We start from the raw sequence: 13,155 nt of genomic DNA on the forward strand, positions 1-13,155 counted from the left end.
CAACATCAACGGATGACGTCACATCTGTATTTTTAAAGTGATTAATCAAGTGGGTAGAAGAAAATCAGAAAAATGTTCACAATTTGTGCATTCCTGTAGCATTTGATAAACCTGAATTTCAAATGTTTAATAGGTCAACCTTTAGTTAGTCTGATATGATGGTGATGGTGATGATATGGAGGAAGAACGACATGATGATATGATGCTTATCCTTATCTGTAACCTATATAGTGGCGGCGTCCAGGGGGTGGGGGGGGGGGCATTTGCCTCTTCATAAATCTGGTTGGTCCTCTGTTTACCCCCCCCCCCCCCCAAATGATTTTGGAAAATAAAAAAAAATTACTTGTGATACGTTTCGGTAACCAATACCTTCTACGGTGATTAAATCCCACATCCCCACTCAGTCATAGATTGCATGTTGTAATAATAATAAAAATATGAACATTTGTATAGCGTCAATTCCACGCGTAAAGTATGCTCTGTGCGCTTTTTACAGACAATTTTAAATTACATATAACGTTAAAATAGGTATGTTTTAAGTCTGGATTTGAAACACTTAATAGAAGGAGCACTTTTGATGAACACTGCCCCAAATGTTTTCATTCTCCACCTTGGGATCACCAACTGTATTTGGTCACATTAGCGTAAACTCCGGGAAGGCTTGTAACTTTGAATTAGTTCAGTTAAATAAGACGGTGCTAGGTTATTAACACATTGATAGGTCAGCGACAGAATCTTGAAATCAATCCTTTCCTGTATTCGCAGTCAGTGTAAGGAGTTTAATATTGGTGATACATGGGATGTTTGTGTGGCATGAGATACTATCCGAGCGGCAGTGTTTTGTATCTTTTGTAACTTCTTGATGGACTCCTTTGATACACCACCAAGAAGACTATTGCAATAGTGATTTCTTACCAAGCCCATCCTGCTGTAAACCTAGTATAAACAATAACACGTGAACCACTTTGAGAAGTGCTTTTTATGATCCTCAAAGTTTTTGGATATATAGGTTCAAAGCGGCGAACATATGCATTCACTTGATAGACTCAATCCGTTCCTTGGACATTTCCCTCTCTGTTCGGATACGCTGGTAATTTGGCGACGAACAGCATCTGGTCAGCTCTATTTTTGAAATACTGCCCGGCTGCATTTCCGGCAGTCTATTTCACAAAATATCGCGGCAAAAATATTCATTCACTTTGATTCACTGATCCCGTCCGTTTGACACTTTCCTCTCTAGTCGGATAAACCAGTGATTTCGCGACAGGCGGTATCTGGTAGTTGAAGCTCGTGCCTTTGCCCCTTTAACCTTGGACTTTGCCCCAGCTTTGCCCATCCAACCACCGGCGGCTGGCGCCGCCACTGAACCTAAACTACCATGATAATTAATTGTGTATACTTCGCTGTATATTACGCAGTTTAAATATGAAATTATTATCATTTGGAAACGGATTCATACAATCTTAAAGCGTGTTTCAAAATCCATATATATATATAATTGAAATTAAAGATGGCAAAATAAAACTACATTTTTATGCTAACGTTTTCACCGCGATAGCGGCTCTTCAGGCATTTATTAAACAATAATTCAATTAACAATAGTCTATGATGTCATACAGGCAAGGGTAGTTATTTCTTAGCCTACAGGCTACAAATACATACCGTTCTCACACCGCACACACCCATTTCACACCACATACCTTTGTCACGCCGCACACACCAATTCCAGACCACACACCTCTCTTACGCCGCACACACCCATTTCACAGCACACGCAATACATGCAATCAAGATCTATAAAATAATCCCGCGAACAAGACACCCAACCGGAATCCGTATTAGACGAAACAATATATTGTAAGCCCAGATACTCTCTTTTTTCTCTCTTTTCTATTTTCAGGTGCTGGAACAAAAAAAGAAGAAATCAACGACAATATCGAACAAGAAGATCAAATAGAAGTGAGAATGGACCAGACAAACCAGACCGAAGAAAACGACTATTATAAATATATAATGCACTCTATGTCTACTTGTCTAATGGTTGTTTTGTTAAATAATCGCTTTGTCCAGTACAATGTGTGTCTGTCTGTAAAATGTCCCTTAGCACTTGTTATATAACTATACATGTCCTCGTCCCTCTGTTTAAATGTTTATCGTCCCGTCATTAAATGTTTCATCTGTTCTGTACATCTGTTCTACATGTATGCTAATTACTACAACTTGTAAATATGTCACTTTATATACATAACGTATAATTGTCTGCGATATCACTTCGGTGGAAGCGGACGTTGCATAAACCTATTTCAAACACACAAGACACACATACAACTTAAACATACGCTCGTACATTATGCAAAAGCTAAATCTGCCGATTGCAGGTCTTTCTTTAATCCTGAAATGTTATCCAAATTATTAATTAGATATGAATTAACTTATCCAAACCATAATCAACTCTCGATGCCATCGCTAGCCTGCGATATATAGCGGATTGGAATACATTTTTTGAAAAATAACCAACCGTAGAAATGGATAATCGAGACTTTGTTTTTATCGTACCGACTTTGGTAATGATGGTCGACACTAGCCTAAATTTCAAAAGCTGATATCTCGGTTCATAGTGGAGCAATTTGACTGAAATTTTCAGCATATTCTATTTACGTTATCTATTTTTAATTATTATAGCGAGGACTGTCAGTTCTTTATCTAATCTCTCATAATGTCCCTTTAAATATTACTAGCAATGAACAATAATTATATTCAATCACGGTAATGATCCGCCTGCCAGCCGCAGATATCAGATTACCCTAAAGGCACTGTAAGCAGCAGCCTACGTCCCAAGGAAAATCGAACCAAAAAGATTTAATGAAATTTTTAAAGTTGACTGAATTTCTTATTTACTTCACGAAAATCACTCTGATATAATTGACAATACACTACGGGAGGAAGCCCGTACGGTCGCACTCCAGATGAGTTGATCGAATGATCGAACAACTCAAGAATGAAAAGTCACTCGCTGGTATCGGTTCAAGCGATTTTCGCTTTCCCTTTCAAGATGATTTTCGTGATTTTCACCTGGCAAATTGCCTTTCTTTCAGGATGGTATGAAATGCTCACGACACAATAATGCACCGAACAGGTTCACGGCCGAGCATAATAGAGGTAGTTTAATGAAATATCCCACCAGAGTTCAACAGGGAAAACTGATAGACATTTGACACGGTTTATGTCTGAACTGGAGCACCTCTTGGTTACAGATTATATTAGTTCTCATCGTTTAAGACGTCACGCCCCGAGTTCACAAAGCATTCTCAGACTTAAGTTAATTTTTTACTCAACTTTCAATCACTGTTTATGAAAAATATCTTTGATCCAGAAACACAAAACTTTGCACATAGTTTCTTATTGATGTGTTTGATACATTAAAACAACACAAGTTTTATAAAGGGCTATATTTTAGTTAACATAAGGTGAACAGTTTTGAGTAAATTCGTAACTTAAGTCGGAGAATGCTTTGTGAACTCGGGGCCAGAACTTATTTTCATTTTATATTTTGCTCAATCTGAATAAAATACAGATCTATATTTCGTTTCGTTTTTTATACTTTCGATGGCCTACACTACATGAAGATCTGACCAATTGTACTGGAAGGTCGCGTCAGGGGTCTTACTAGCGGCTATCGACTCTATAACGTCAGACAATGATTACTCAATCAGCGTTGACATTTCTAGTAGTTTACCAACAGTTCCATGCATGGCACGCCAAGAAGTCACCATAACAGATGGTTTCATTGGCTAATCCCTCGCGCCATCCAGAACGCCTGTTATATAACAACTCTTCCAGATCCTAGTGTAGTACAGACAAATAAAACGAAATTTTGAACTATAAAAAACGGAACAAATTAGGATCTGTGTTTTAATCATATTGATATTTTGCTCTGGGCATCAATTGATTGTCGCAGGCTGGCCAATATCGTAATAATAGACTAAGTATTTTCACATCTACAGGAAATTTCGTTTACTCAATACACTTTATTTATATTAATTGATTGATTTTTAATCCTAAGTTGTTTATTTCTAGCGGTTTCAGAAATTGTATCCGTCGTTCTAATACATTTAATACCTGGGCCACACTGTTAATTTGTAAATAAAAGTAGACAATTTATATAACATTTAAAGTCAGATAAAGTCCTTACATAATTCATCTTTAATAATAGTTCTTCAAAAGAACTGTTTTTAAGTACTTTAACTATGAATTATAACATTACTCATGAATTAATGTGTGTTAAATTTTTTTATATAATTGTATTTTGTTATCCATTTAATGATATGACTAATAAATCTGTCTGGTGTGTTGATATGAGATGGCTATTATTGTTATTTTATGTATAGTTTTTAAAATGTTTTGTTTTGTTTTTTTAAATATTTTGCGACTCTTTAATTAATTATTACTTTACTGGTTAGTTTTTATTCTTACGTCACATGACTGTCATCTGCCCCCTAATATATTTCACTGTCTTCCGTGATTTTATTTCTGTCTTGACGAGTTGGTTTCCGTGATTTTATTTCTGTCTTGATTGGTGTAGGTTCAGTGGGTAAGGTAGTGACTCACTTACCCGAGTCGGCCCAAGTGATCTTATTTCTGTCTTGATTGCTGTTGGTTCAATGGGTAAGGTAGTGAGTGGGTCACTTACCCGAGTTGGTCTCTTGGTTTCTTGATTGCTGGTGGTTCAGTGAGTAGGGCAGTAGCTCAGTAACCTGGGCTGGATTCTGGTGTTGGCCGAAATGCTCCTCGTGATTTTTCACGTAGTTTCCGTTTGTCGGTGGTGCAGGACTGCAAGTCGGGCAAAGAATAGTGTATAGTCATTCGTATGATACAAAAACCGAGGTCTCGTGAAAATTTGTCCGCTACCTGGACAAAAATTGATTCACATCACAATGGATGGCGTATGTCCGTCTTCATTAGCCCGTTTGGTGTAAAACGTTAAAAGCCCAAATTTTATTTCATTTCATTTCATTTCAGTTCAAATTATTATGTTGAAAAGTTTTTGTCTTTAGGTCATTTAAACATGCATTATGTAAGATTTAGATAAAGAGCTGACAGTTCAATGGTTAAAAAAATTAGATAATGAAAAGGGAATATGTTGAAAATTTCATTCTGAGCGGATTTATCTTCGATTGCAGGACAGTATAATCACGATTGTCATTATCACCGTTGTTACGATTATAAACAGCCTCGATTATCCATTTTTAAAATAAATCATTAACCGTATTTTAATCTGTTGAAAATCGAGAGCATACGACAATGCTCCTTTATATATACTGATGTCCAAAAAAAAAGAATGACTAAGTTTTGTTTAGATTAAAAACATTTGATAAAGCACTACTGAGTTTGTCTATTGCGTCCAAACTCAACATTTCTAAGCAAAATAAAAATGTGAAACTAATTGACATTCTACCCAAATACCGTATACATGAGAAAACGACTTTAGTTGATGCAGCACAAAATGCACAGTGTATACTTTCCTTTGGACATTAGTATATATAAAGCTATATAGACAGAAGTTCGTTAAAAAAAATACGTATTATGTTAAACAATTCATTCATCAAAGTAAGTTTATATCATACGTATGTCTGGTACTGGGGCAATTACATTTGGTGTACATTGTATAAACTGAAAGCTAAAAGAAAGCATACGACAATGCTTCTTTATGTACATAAAGCTATAGCCAGAAGTTCGTTAAAAAAGAAAATACGTATTATATAAAACATTTCATTCATCAAAGTCAGTTTATATTATAATGTATGTCTGGTCATGAGACAATTACATTTAGTGTGCATGGTATAAACTGAAAGCTAAAAGAAAATTGTAAAAGTTTGATTAGTACTAGAAAGCTTACATAGGAAGACAGTACATTTAAAATGACCGTAACCAACACGACTTGTCTGTCTATCTGTCTGTTGGTCGGCCAGTTTTTGTGTCTGTCAATATCTATATATGGATATATGTACTTATGTATGTATACTTGTCTTTGCCATACTAATGTAGTGTCTATTCTCGAAGCATACGTGTTTATCATAATTTGTAACGACCTTCGTTTTTTTACCGAGGGTTTTATATTTTATAGGACCCGAACCAGGGGCGTGATGGTCGCTGAATTAGCACAAGGAATAAATAATGAATAAAATGTTGTTACAACTTTTAAAGTGGTTGACCCATAAACCCAATATGTATATTGTTAGGGTACTTCAGAAACTCGATGCCAAATTCCCTCATCACCCCACCCCTCAAACACACAGGGGTAGATTTTATTTTTACATTCTATGAGAGACCCGTTATCATTCATAGGTGATGTATAAATGCATCGGAAGGTATATAATTTAAATTTTGAGCTTCTTTTTTTATAATCATTATTTCTCTTTGGTTATATATATATATGAACATTTCTCTTAAATGATACAAGATTAGTCCCCATTGGTAATTATACATGATCAACATAAATTTTCAGTAAAATGTTGGACAACGGAAGTAATAGACCAGATAATCGGAACTACGTTGCTGTCCAAGCATAAGCATAGAATTAAGCTGGCCGAATCTGATTCAATTATTCAATTATACTATACCCAGGGCCGGCGGAAACAATTCTTTATTGGTGGGGGGGGGCTACCATCCTATGATGGACCAACTAGGCCCCGAAAGCTCCTGGAAGACAGATCTCTTCGGAGACGATTTCTGAGCGATTTCTGGATAATAAATTAGTCGGCAATGAAGTGAAGTTTTAATTCTTTTCTAAATCCGTTAGCACCACAACACAGTAGATGGTGGTACTGTACTGCTGAACTGGAAAAATATATGCATAATAATACCAATTTTTATCCGATTTTGATTAAACTTACAATGCATGTTTATAACCCTCAGATTTCGGTTCCTTTCGATATTGGCGCATATCGGACTGCCACTTCAAGGATTATGGCTCATGCTTGTACGACAAATCTCATTTTTAGCTTGTGGAACCTCTAGATGTCACAAATTTTATTTGATTGTAAAACACTTTCAAATATATCACTGTTATGTCATAATTGCGGTTGCATGAGTTCAAAATTCGTAAAAATCTGACTGACAATGCCGGATGAAATGGCCGCTCCCCTTTACGCAAATAGTATAAAAGTATGTAATGCACATTCTGTGGACCATCTAGAGGTAACAATTTTAATCCGATATATGTTTATATTAATTATATCACAAAGATCTGGGTTCCGTTCGATATTGCCGCGTATCGGACCGTAACTTTCTAGATTATGGCCCCTGATTGTACGAAAAATCGCGTGTTTCACTTGTGGACCTCTAGGGGTCACAATTTTTATATGATTTTAAAAACCGTTCAAATATCATCATGACACCATCATTACGGTTGTGTTCGCATTTCTTGAAAATTGGACGGAAACTTTGCGACAAACGGCCGCTCTCCTTTACGCAAATAGTGTAAAGGCATGTAATACGAAGGTCGTGGACCATCTAGGGACAGCCATTATTTTTCGATTTAGACGAAACGTAAAACGAGTATAGATAGTTTTTGGATACGTTCAATTTTGGTGCGCATCGGCCCCTTGCCTTTTACGAATAATATTTGAAATATGAATGAAGTTTGTGAACCTTCCTGACTCGTGAATTTTGTCCGATTCATATTTTGAAACTTACACTATGTGTTAAGAATCAAAGTCCTTGGATGTGTTCGACTTTAGCACGGATCAGACCTTCCATTCTAGAGCTATGGCCCCTGCTTTTAGGTAAAATGTGAAATATGTATGACGTAGCTCGTGGGGGGCGGGGGGGGGGGCTACAGTTGTTAATGATCAAAAGAGTCCAATTGATTTTACCCTTTCACAATACATTTCTTACAAAATGTGGACGTATGTTGCATGGCAACCGCTTATTAAAACTGGCCATGACTGATAGCTGTAAATGATTTGAAGGATAAGAGACACAAGGAAAGAGTGTGAGAAAAACTCTATCCCATCGTGTTTCTAATTACCTAATCTCTCATAGATACAACGGAAGTGAAATAAAGATCGACTGTTCAGTGAACTTCATTGTAACCAGTTACGTCATTGTATCTAACCGAATAGTTACTTACCTGCAATAACCAGGAGAAAGGAGTATTTGCGGCCATACTAACAAGAATCGTTTTCTATTTGACGCGAATATGTTAACAAATGTCTCAATTCAAAACTTTAAAAAAAATAATAAATTACTTTGATTTATTATATAATAACAAAACAAATCAGGAAATATGAAACATTAAAAAAGTAATATGTCACAGATTTATTGCATAAACTAAACTAAGATATTAATGTGACGGACCAGAAAGTGCGTGTATGTAATTGAAACACTCTTATTTCATTTGCTTCTGTCATTCTATTTAATTCTTTAGCAGCTTTATGGTGCCTGCAGAAAATAACATTCCAGCACAAAACTTTTTTGTACTTCTGATATTAAAACAATAAATAAATATAACAGGTTTTATCCATATGTACTTCTCAAATGAAAAAGTACGATGAAGGGGTGGGGGGAGCACTTTGTATCATAAGGTTTGTAATTGAGTCAAGTGGCGTTTTTCGTACCTCAAGTTTGTACGTGACAAGACCTTGGGTCACCGGTCTAACCTCATAGCATTTCTCTGCATTCTCTGGTTACCCCTGCGACCTTGAACATTATTCACATTTAATTGTACCATGAGTTAGTCAAGGGGTGACCCAATCTGTGTCGACTCCCTCTCCACAGGTAATATTGTGGTCAAAGATGGGACACCAACCCATGGCAATCTGATCGCACGGAAATTTATTACTTTTAGTGTCTAATTGGCTCAGCGGCGTGCATATATTTGAATATACCGAGGACCAACTGCTTGGTGAGCCTAGTACATTTCAAATATGTAAGAAAAAACAAATTTAATAATTTTTACTATTCAAAAAAAGAAGGGCAGCAAAGTTAACAGCCTTAATTTCTAAAACCTACTTTTAGTTGCATGGCCCCTGCAATGAATGCCCAAGGTCGTCGCACACCTTCGTCCCCTCTCTGCACGCCACTGAATAGAGGGTGTTAATGTTAAGTAATAACAGAGTTAGAACCGTTCAAATCATTTGAGATCAAAGCTATGCTCACAGTTATATATTGGTATATGGGTGTCTAGTTGATGAATGGGCAACTGAGATTTATAGCGTACACTAGATGACAATGGGTGATCAGTACAGTGGATTATTATTATTATTATCATCAATCCCTTTGTCAATTTAAACTTGTTATACATTGATCAATGACTAGAAACATATAAACCTATCAAATATTTCTAAACGGACATAAACAGTATTGAAATGACATGGCGAAATTTTGCCCGGACAGCGGCGCTATGGCCTATCCATATTTCATCCCAAACTAACGACCAGGTGTTGTTCCATACCAGACCCTCCAACCTGAACCAAGCTGGAAAAATCACGAGGAACTTCAAAAGAGCTAAACCTCTAACCCAATATTTTCCATAATATTCGAAATTAAAAACACGAATTTCAATTCGAAATTTGTCTATTTCAATCAATATTGATGTTGTTAGCTTCCCGTGAAAATATGGGATTGTAAAATCCTATATCTTATAGGAAAGGGTCATTTTAAAATCAATATACGAATCATGTATTTTTATGGCTTCGGATATCTTGCAAGACAATGTGGAAGTAATTAGTGATTCACAAACAACAAAATAATAATAATGATATTCGTGTAGAATGCATTATAGCAAGCGTAAACAACTGTCCTTCGATTTTGATATCACGTATTTCATAGAACATAATTCATTGGAAATTACAATAGCTTTTTTAAAGAAAAAATGAATATAAAGCACTTTATATACATTCATATTATATAGATGATAGCTTTTAGACCAATGTTCGTCTATTGTAAGGTTCAAAGAATAGATTCATACGCCCTTCAACTGAATTCCTAATATCAAGGGTTCTTTAGCGTGCACAGCAACTTGTACACATGAAAGTATAAAATTTAATCGTATTCATTACTATTAAAGGAACAACAAGCTAGACATGTTATTATTTTTAATATGGCGACCGCTATAAAATCATGTCATGTAGTAAATCAGAGTTTTAAAAAAATCATGAAGAACGATTATAACTATAAATATCTAAGATACAGAAAACTTATGAATAAAATTAATTAATTTAAATCTTAAATGTCCATAAAATAAAAACTGATCCATGGTTGGCATGGTTTTTTATAAACAAAATGTCCTTTCAATTGGGTATAACTTATTATTATTATGTTCGTGACTCTATCCGGAAAGGTCGCTTTAATTTGTCCCCGGGGTGGCCGGTAAGACAACAGACAAATGAAAGACAAGCTTGAACTCAGTTAACTTTTAAATAGGCATAATCATGATGAATTTGTCATATCACAGCGTTTTGTAATTTGTCTGCGTCAATAATCCGACAAGATTTGTTATCCAAGTAATCCACAGAAATACGCAACTGTCAACCACAACTGCATATAAAACCGATAGAAGTTTTACAACTTCACCATTCTTTCACGACCCTCGGACAGAAGGTAAATACATTTTCAGTTCATATTTCAGTTGATTTTGTTTCACTTTAAATTGAGAGTGGGCTGTTTTAATATCTTCGGTATGGTTTTTTTTTCATATGTATTCGCCGTTTTAGAAAACTATTTCTTCATCCAGGACAATCGATTTTAAACCACAAATCGAATTATTTATTGTTATCAAAAATATATTTATATTTTACATTGGCAATGAGAGAGAGAGAGACAGAGAGGGAGAGAGGGAGGGGTAGGGGGTACAGTGTTATTTCGATAACATAGGGATCTGTAGCACTGGGAGGTACCCGGAGGACCTGTAGAACATCCCGCAGGCTTGGGATCGAAATCTGTCACTTTATTCAGTGACACTCGACCGCTCAACTCCCCACACTGATACGGAGGCGGCATATACATTTTGATACCCTAAAGTATAAATATGTATTTTAAAATGTGGCTCATGGCCCGTGCATCGTGTCAGACGTCTGAGATCTATTTCTAATCTGTTATCCAATCATTGTGACGGGTGTCGCTCAAGGGTTTATTTTTTTATGCGCCTGTATCCAGAAATAATTACAAGGATAATGTGTTCAGACATAGAGAAGTTAATTTTGTTTCCTTTTACATAGTTTTTAAAATAAAATGCTTAACACGAATACGTTTTTTTTCTCTTTAAGATCAAAATTAATAATGAAGGTTGCAGTTGCTCTTGTTTGTATGACCGCTATGGTCACCATGACATCCGGTAAGTACATTTACCTTAGTATTGCCATCTATTTTAAATCTTATATACTGCAAAATCCCACGCTTGAAAATGAACATTAAGGCACAGGCAGAACAAATAATCCATATTTCGCAACCTAAAAAGCGATAAACATTCGAAGAAAACACAGTACACTGACTGATTAATTTGCTTAATATTTTAAAAGGTAGTAAAATAGTAAGCATACATAGTATAAAATTAGGTTCCTCATGAAAACAGGGAACTGAATCAAACCACACCGTTTACGGCGTCTTCTCAGTAATTACTCGACGGCAGTGAAGGCTACATAGGTGGCATAGATTACTGGATAAAACCGCACTATCTTAGTGTTTTCTAAGACTCGAAGACGAAGACTGAGCACTGAAAGCTAAAGTAGAAAGGGGGGCTTGTTGTAATCCAGATGAAATGGCCGGAAGCGGCATATCCTGCTATATGTTCATAGCACCAACCTTGATGTAGGAAGTGTCACATGTTCTATATTTGTTCTTACAATGGATATATTTTCGGTTTACAGCCCAAGGTATGGGTGGCATGGCTGGAATGGGCGGAGCAGGTGGAATGGCTGGAATGGCTGGAATGGCCGGGGCAGGTGGATTGGCTGGAATGGCTGGAATGGGCGGCAGAATGGGTGCAATGATGAGATTGCTTCCCATTTTACAAGGTGCCGGTGGTGGTGGACAAATGAACCCTTTACTATTGATGTCCTTGTTGCAGCAACAAAATGGCGGCGGTCAAGGTGGCGGAAACAATTTAATGAAAACGATGATGATGATGAAAATGATGAAAACAATGGGTGAAAACGGCCCTTTGCTTATGTTGGCCATGAACCAACAAAATGGAGGAGGTTCTAGTATACCAATGCCTTTGCTTATGATGATGCTGTCTGGTAATAGTGAGGGTATGAGTGGCATACTACCCCTTTTATTAATGCAACAGGGGAATAATGCCGCTGCCCCTGCCCCTGTCCCGGGTTCTGCTCTAGGTCCACCTCCCATGGGCGCTGCTGCTCTCAACGCCCCTGCCCCTGTCGTATAAAAGCTGGTGTAGTTATGCCCCTTTGTTAATCAGTTTGGTGATAACACACTATATTGTTCATTGTCCATAATGTTTTGTAGAATTAATATCTTTCTGTACATGAATTTCTACATCTCAATGATCTTACTGTATGGAAATGAATAATCTACGGCTCGTTATCTTGTTATGAAACCGAAAGATGACGTCAAATTATAATATATCTTTTGTTAGTTATTCTTGTCTATTTTTGGTTATTCGATTATATATCCATTTGGGTAAGATGCTGTCTAATGTATATGAATACCCCAAATCGACTAAATGACGTTTCTTAAATCCGTCATTTTCGCCAGTTTTTGTTCATATATTTTAACTATTTAAAATAATTTGAAGCATATTCTAGTAGTAGGTATATATGTATTTATGCGTGTGTCCACTTAAGAAACCACTAATACTATTCTGATATATGTATGTATTATATACATGGATATATCCATTTGATTAATTATTATGCATTATTAAATAATTGTTACAAAAATATTTTATTTAGTTATTAAATGTATATTTAAAAGTGCATTATGTTTTTATATACTGGTTAGAATATGTCATGAAATAAAAAAACCGGGACTACAATGGACACGATGATAACATAGTCCTAGGAACTGAAAATTTAACAAGAATATCATGAGATATATACTATTCAAAAAAAGTAGGGGATATTTGATTTTTAAGTGTTATTAAAGTCACCTAATGAAACTGACGAAGAAACAAATGACAAAATGAAATGAAGT

General features: G+C 36.0%; 1 long non-coding RNA gene across 1 annotated transcript; it reads left to right on the top strand.

Annotated features, from left to right (window-relative positions):
• Window positions 1–10,547: 10,547 nt before the first annotated feature.
• LOC126831927 (uncharacterized) lies at window positions 10,548–12,601 on the top strand. Its single transcript, XR_007684423.2, has 3 exons — window positions 10,548–10,602; window positions 11,268–11,335; window positions 11,868–12,601. It is a non-coding gene; the product is annotated as an uncharacterized LOC126831927 (long non-coding RNA).
• Window positions 12,602–13,155: the final 554 nt, after the last annotated feature.

Source organism: Patella vulgata, chromosome 9 (genome assembly GCF_932274485.2).
Source record: "Patella vulgata chromosome 9, xgPatVulg1.2, whole genome shotgun sequence".
NCBI lineage: Eukaryota > Metazoa > Mollusca > Gastropoda > Patellidae > Patella > Patella vulgata.